The 6,176-nt window shown below is 31.0% G+C and overlaps 1 non-coding gene across 1 annotated transcript; it reads right to left on the bottom strand.

Annotated features, from left to right (window-relative positions):
• Positions 1 to 664: 664 nt before the first annotated feature.
• On the bottom strand, positions 665 to 822 carry LOC136054409 (U1 spliceosomal RNA). Its single transcript, XR_010622735.1, has one exon. It is a non-coding gene; the product is annotated as a U1 spliceosomal RNA (small nuclear RNA).
• Between the last annotated feature and the right edge of the window lie 5,354 nt (positions 823 to 6,176).

Raw genomic sequence — 6,176 nt, 5'->3', positions numbered from 1 at the left:
AAAAAGAAAAAGAAAAAGAAAAAGAAAAAGAAAAAGAAAAAGAAAAAGAAAAAGAAAAAGAAAAAGAAAAAGAAAAAGAAAAAGAAAAAGAAAAAGAAAAAGAAAAAGAAAAAGAAAAAGAAAAAGAAAAAGAAAAAGAAAAAGAAAAAGAAAAAGAAAAAGAAAAAGAAAAAAAAAGAAAAAGAAAAAGAAAAAGAAAAAGAAAAAGAAAAAGAAAAAGAAAAGAAAAAGAAAAAGAAAAAGAAAAAGAAAAAGAAAAAGAAAAAGAAAAAGAAAAAGAAAAAGAAAAAGAAAAAGAAAAAGAAAAAGAAAAAGAAAAAGAAAAAGAAAAAGAAAAAGAAAAAGAAAAAGAAAAAGAAAAAGAAAAAGAAAAAGAAAGAGAAAAAGAAGAAAAAGAAAAAGAAAAAGAAGAAAAAGAAAAAGAAGAAAAAGAAAAAGAAAAAAAAGAAAAAGAAAAAGAAAAAGAAAAAGAAAAAGAAAAAGAAAAAGAAAAAGAAAAAGAAAAAGAAAAAGAAAAAGAAAAAGAAAAAGAAAAAGAAAAAGAAAAAGAAAAAGAAAAAGAAAAAGAAAAAGAAAAAGAAAGAGAAAAAGAAGAAAAAGAAAAAGAAAAGGAAAAAGAAAAAGAAAAAGAAAAAGAAAAAGAAAAAGAAAAAGAAAAAGTAAGAAAAAAATAATGAGCACAGTTCCCTAATACCACAAATTATGCATTTTGGTTTTCTGCATTTGAGATCACAGAGGTCAACACATTTAGAGTGCAACGGATGAGCCTTGCCCCGAAAAGCCACCTGCCTCATCATGGTGTCTCCTCTGCCAGGTAAGTCTGTTCACTAAGGTGTAGAACTGTGGAGCTCCTTGAGGCTGAGAATGTGACAGTCTGATATCTTGAACACTTTCTCCCAGTCTGTACATAAAGGCAGACCATTTCTGCATACATATCCAGAAACATAAGCATATCAAAAGTTCAGTAAAATAAGTCCAAATATGGCAATCAGTCTTAATTTCAGTTACCATCTTCTCAGACTGTAACTTATGTATCCTTTTTCAAACTAAATGTAATAATCAGCATAATCATTATCATCATCATTGTCCACGCATCCTTCACTCATGGAGAGTTAAGTAGAATGTACTCCATTAAGTACAAAATATATTAGAACATAAACATCACCATTTTAATCACATTAACTAAAAAAATAATACTATGTTTCTATATAATTACATATAATGGGCTATTATCATTAAGTAAAAAGAAGATTTTTTTATTATTATTTTTGGCAATATTTCCTCTATCTGAGGCATTTTTTATATTTGAAAAAGCGTTAAGAGTACAATTTATCTTCTCCATTTCCCAATTAGAACTTCATAAAAATGTGGCAAACAGGAAGGATAAAAAACTGTAGGCATCCACTGCTGTTAACAAGAGAAAAGAAGACTGTATTGTAACCAGACCCTTTCATTAAAAGTTTCCCCATCTCTCCATGCGTACAGAGGTTACTGCTCTTCCACAGCACTTACTGACAATGAAATGGCTGTTTGGAATATGGATTTGAAGCACTCCTCTCTTTCTAAAAGACAACAGTTCTGTGGAAGGCTTGCTGTTCTTCATCAGCTTCCTAAATGCATTTAGGGTCAGCCTGGTGTCAGCTATGATTCATCTTGTAAAGCTTTATCAGTTTACACTGAACAACAAAACCATGTACCTGATTATAGTGAAACACTAAGCTTAGTGACATTTTTCAGTCAGGTCTTCTCATGAGAACAAATTAAAAGTTTTGCCCTATCCTCGTCTTTTCTCAGTTTGAAGTTTGTCTGATCTCTTACTTCTGCTCATTGCTTGCAATGCACTTCTAGGACATTTTTCAACACCCTTTGAGTATCCTTAATCCTATAATCAGAAATATACCTCTAACAATATAGCTAAATACAAATATATTTCACATTTTATCAGTTCAGTGCACCTTCTTTTTCATTCATTTCATGTGGGCAGAAGGAACAATAAAACAAAGAATAAACAGTATAAAGAAGTACATCATTCACTGAAACGAAGATACAGGTACATCAGAAAAAAAAGTAAATAAAATGTAATCCACCAAATAATCTCCCAAGATAACTATACTAACAAAAAGTTAGTCACTGAAAGTGACCACTTTCAGTAAGCTACAAATGAGTCTTAAAATCAAGATAATTTTTTCTCCTTATTGTATCTCTAAAGTTTCTCAGCCTATTCTGATGAAATCACTTGTTTAATTCTGATCTGTCTTTAACTAAAGCTATGATTTACCTGTTGTTATACCTGTATCTCCAATCTGCCACAAATGTTTTGTCATTTATTATTTATTATTTTATGAAATTTATAAGAAATCGATTTATAATAGTATGAAATTTAAAAAAAATAAAATAATAATAAAAAAACACATTACAGAAATTTCTTATTAATGAGGAACAGATGAAGAAAGTTTAACATTCACTCAGTAGAGTTAGAAGATAGTGTTGCCATAACTTCACCAAACCTGTACTAATAAATGGAAATTTTTTTCTCCAGAAAAAGCACTAACAATCAGTATGCATGCGCTCCTGATTTTCAACAAGCATTTCAACTTATACAACAAATTCTTGAGGAAACAATTTCAGTGTGCAAACTAATTTTATCATTGATATTTTGAAAAAAAAAATAGTAAGACATGAATTTATTTCAATTTTTTATCTTCTGTCACAACCACACCTGTATGATTTCACTTTAGGGACTTGTTGCTCTTGGTTATAGTCACCATATTCATGAAATCTGAACTCTCAGTTTTACTGCAGGTTGCTTGTTTAGTCCTTTCATTAGAATATTTTATTTTAAAATTTGTATTTTAATGTTGAGAGTTATGCACTGAAAATACAATATTTGTGAGGCAGAACCACAAACTATAAGGAAATTGAAAAGTATCAGGCTTAGAACTCCAAACTTTAGACACACAGAAAGAACAATGATTTATTTTCATTTGAGTTAAATGGACTCCCAACATCCTAAAATTACTCTAAAACATATTGTTTTGGCCCACCAGAGGGAGCCCATAATATTTCATGAATGAAAAAGGAACATACTGGCAATTATGTAGAAAAATAAACGACAATTAGAGGCGGAACGCATATATTTATGTTTGTATTTAATTATTTTCTATGCATTATCTAGCTTGGCTGAAATCCTAGCATCTGTGTCAGACCATAATTAGGACAGTAACAAGTGCAGTTCCACGAAATGACACCAGGGACAGATATGAACTATTTTAAACTTTAGTGAACATTAGAGAACAGTAGCTTGTTGAACTGGAAGACTAATTTTTATTTATCTCCATATGGAATATAATTATAATTTTGGATATACTAAAACTTTACTTAATAACAAGAAAATGGTTGCACACTGAGAAAAATGCTACTTGTATTTTGACTTCCCAAAGATGACACAGAACAGACATGGATGTGGACATGCAAATAAATCTAGCTTAACTATATGCTCTTTGGAGATCAGATGGGCAAATCTGGGAGACTTGGAACAATGGCAGTGAAACATTGCTTGTGACTCTATATTAAAACTTAGCTGAAAACTATTATCCTCTTAGGCTGTTCCTAGTAACACCACTGCTGAAACCTATCCTTTCTCCCAGTGTGTTTTCTTTTCCATGATTGTATCTTTATATTTTCCTTCCCTTTCCATACACTGAGGAAATTATCAGCAACATATGTACATTAAACTAAGTCTAGTCTGGGAGTTCTGCTTTTAGATGTATTTTATTTTGCAGTCATTATGACTTAACCATTTCCAAAATCCATAAGTATCTCTTTCAGTTTTTTTTGTCATCTATTAATTCATCCACTGAGGACTCTCTTAAAAATTCTCTATTTCTGTCATGATTTGATGGATAAGATTTCCAACAATTTTAAACAGCCTACATATTTTTATTGAGTATTGACATTTCTTTCTATAAAAGTAAGATTAAGTTTGATTCTAATCACTTCTAATCCCTGCAAAATTCATACACAATAGTGTATGAATATCTTAACTAATCTCACCCCATAACCAACTTCACTCCAAATTGGGAGGCCAGATTTCAGGGTAAAAGTACATTCCAGGTTTGAAGCTTCTTCCTTCTTCAGCAGGAGTTATTTAGCCGGTATCTTTGCATTTATATTTATATGCGTATTTAAATGAGAAAGTTGAGAAAAAAAATCCAAACAAAATTTGAAAATATTTTCTGAAGATAAAATTGGTTTTCTTATATCAAGTATATATTAAATTGGACCAAAGCTAACACAGCTTGGGCTCTAACTGCTTCCTTTAATAATTCACAGATAAACAATTCTGTTTTCTTACAAGTTTTAAGCTTTTGTTCACAGATTCACATATGAAAAAATAAATCTTACAAACGATGTTGTACTAAGCTAAGTTCCAAAACTGTCTGACTCCAGTTATATTTCCCTGCTGCTGAGCAAAAGATATCAATTTCATCTTTGTAAGCAATAGCTACTGAAGAAAATTTCAAGAGCTCAAAAGGTTAAAACAGATGTACATTTATGTCAAATAATTAGTTGTTATTGTCAGTTAATCTCTCAAAATATACATTCTGCACAAAATCATCATGAAAATTAAATAATTTATATTATATTACTTATTCAAAAAATGTTCTCATTATGACAGATTTCTGGGTTGTTTGCTAATGATTTCAAAGCTCTCAGAGCACATCATCCCCAGCAAAAATTTAGGTAACATTAGACATTGTGCACCATTAGCTAGTCATCAAGTCTTTTATTAAACAAATATGAAGCAGATGTAGCTCTCAGAATTTGATTACTTATAAACCCCTTCAAATCCAAACTTGCTCACAGTCTCCCTATAGTTTTACTCAATTGATTAAATCCAACTTGTTTATCACTAAACCACTCATTTAATTTAACAATCCACTAAAGAAAGCCTCAGTTAAAATGCATCTTGAGTCCCCTTCTTGGATCTTAAATAATTACCCATGTCTGCTATGTCTTCTAATTTCTTTCTTAATGAAGATCTTTAGCCTTCAATAATTTAAGAGGATGTCAAGATAAGTCTTAATAAGAGAAGAATCTTTTAAATGACATAAACAGCGGTAAATGTTAAGATAGTGGAAAATGAACAACTGCTATTTTGTTATTAGTCATCAAAATTAAGGATGAAAAATGCCAGAAAAAAGGTGATTTAGGGCAAAATCTAATAAAACATTTGGTACCACAACAGCTAGTTTTTTCTTAACTAGCATGTAGACTGCTGAAACTGGCTTATATGCTACTCTGCTGAGTATCATGAAATTTCATAGGAGGTGGCTGGCGCCCAGACTGGATCTAATCTTATTGACTAACACCTACCCATCCCAATTTGGTAGCTTAAAATGGGATTCATAATAGCCTCACTACAAAGATCTTAACTGATTGTGGAGAGAGAGCATGCCTGGAGAGTGCTTACAGAGAGGCCTGACTGGAGTCGTGCAGAGAAATAACTGTTTCTTGATAATGATCAGACTTAACGCTGCTCAGTCTGTTAAGAGAAAAGCAACTTCAAATGCATGCAGGGTGCAAATTTCTATGCATTTTTCTAGGTATCTGGATTATTGCTAAGGAAGAATAGGAGTTTGGGCCTAGATTTTTTTCACCTGAACAAGCATTTCTAGCACTGAATATCATTGATGTCCACATTTAAATATTTACAGTAACTTGTTGTTTATTTGTTTGTTTCTCCTTTTAGACAAGAAGGAATTCAACAAAGACATTAAAGAAAAGTTAATTTATTTTTAGCATATTTGTTCCTCACTGTATCCTGGTAAGTTTTACATTGTCCAGAGAAAATCTACTAAGTGTTTTGCTGCTCAGAAATTCTCTCTGACTTCTCAGTTTCTTTAAATCTAATAAATTATTTGTGTAAACATCAAGAATAATCTTCCCAAATAATCTATCTCTTTGTAACCAATACTTCCATCTTGCACATAATATAACATCACCGTTTGTGTCATCCTTCAAAAGATCAGGTGCCAGTAGTTCTGCTCAACTTTACATCATCTATTAGAAGAAACCTAGTCTTTGGAATGAACAGAACATCTTTCTGAAGATCCTGGAGTAGGACAGTGACTCTCTAATGAGATCTTAAACTGGAGTACAGAGTTACACAGATA

Source organism: Cyrtonyx montezumae, unplaced genomic scaffold, assembly GCF_038088225.1.
Source record: "Cyrtonyx montezumae isolate F1298 unplaced genomic scaffold, pur_monq_1.0 scaffold_36, whole genome shotgun sequence".
Taxonomy (NCBI): domain Eukaryota; kingdom Metazoa; phylum Chordata; class Aves; order Galliformes; family Odontophoridae; genus Cyrtonyx; species Cyrtonyx montezumae.
This window is presented reverse-complemented; position numbering and strand designations above follow the sequence as displayed.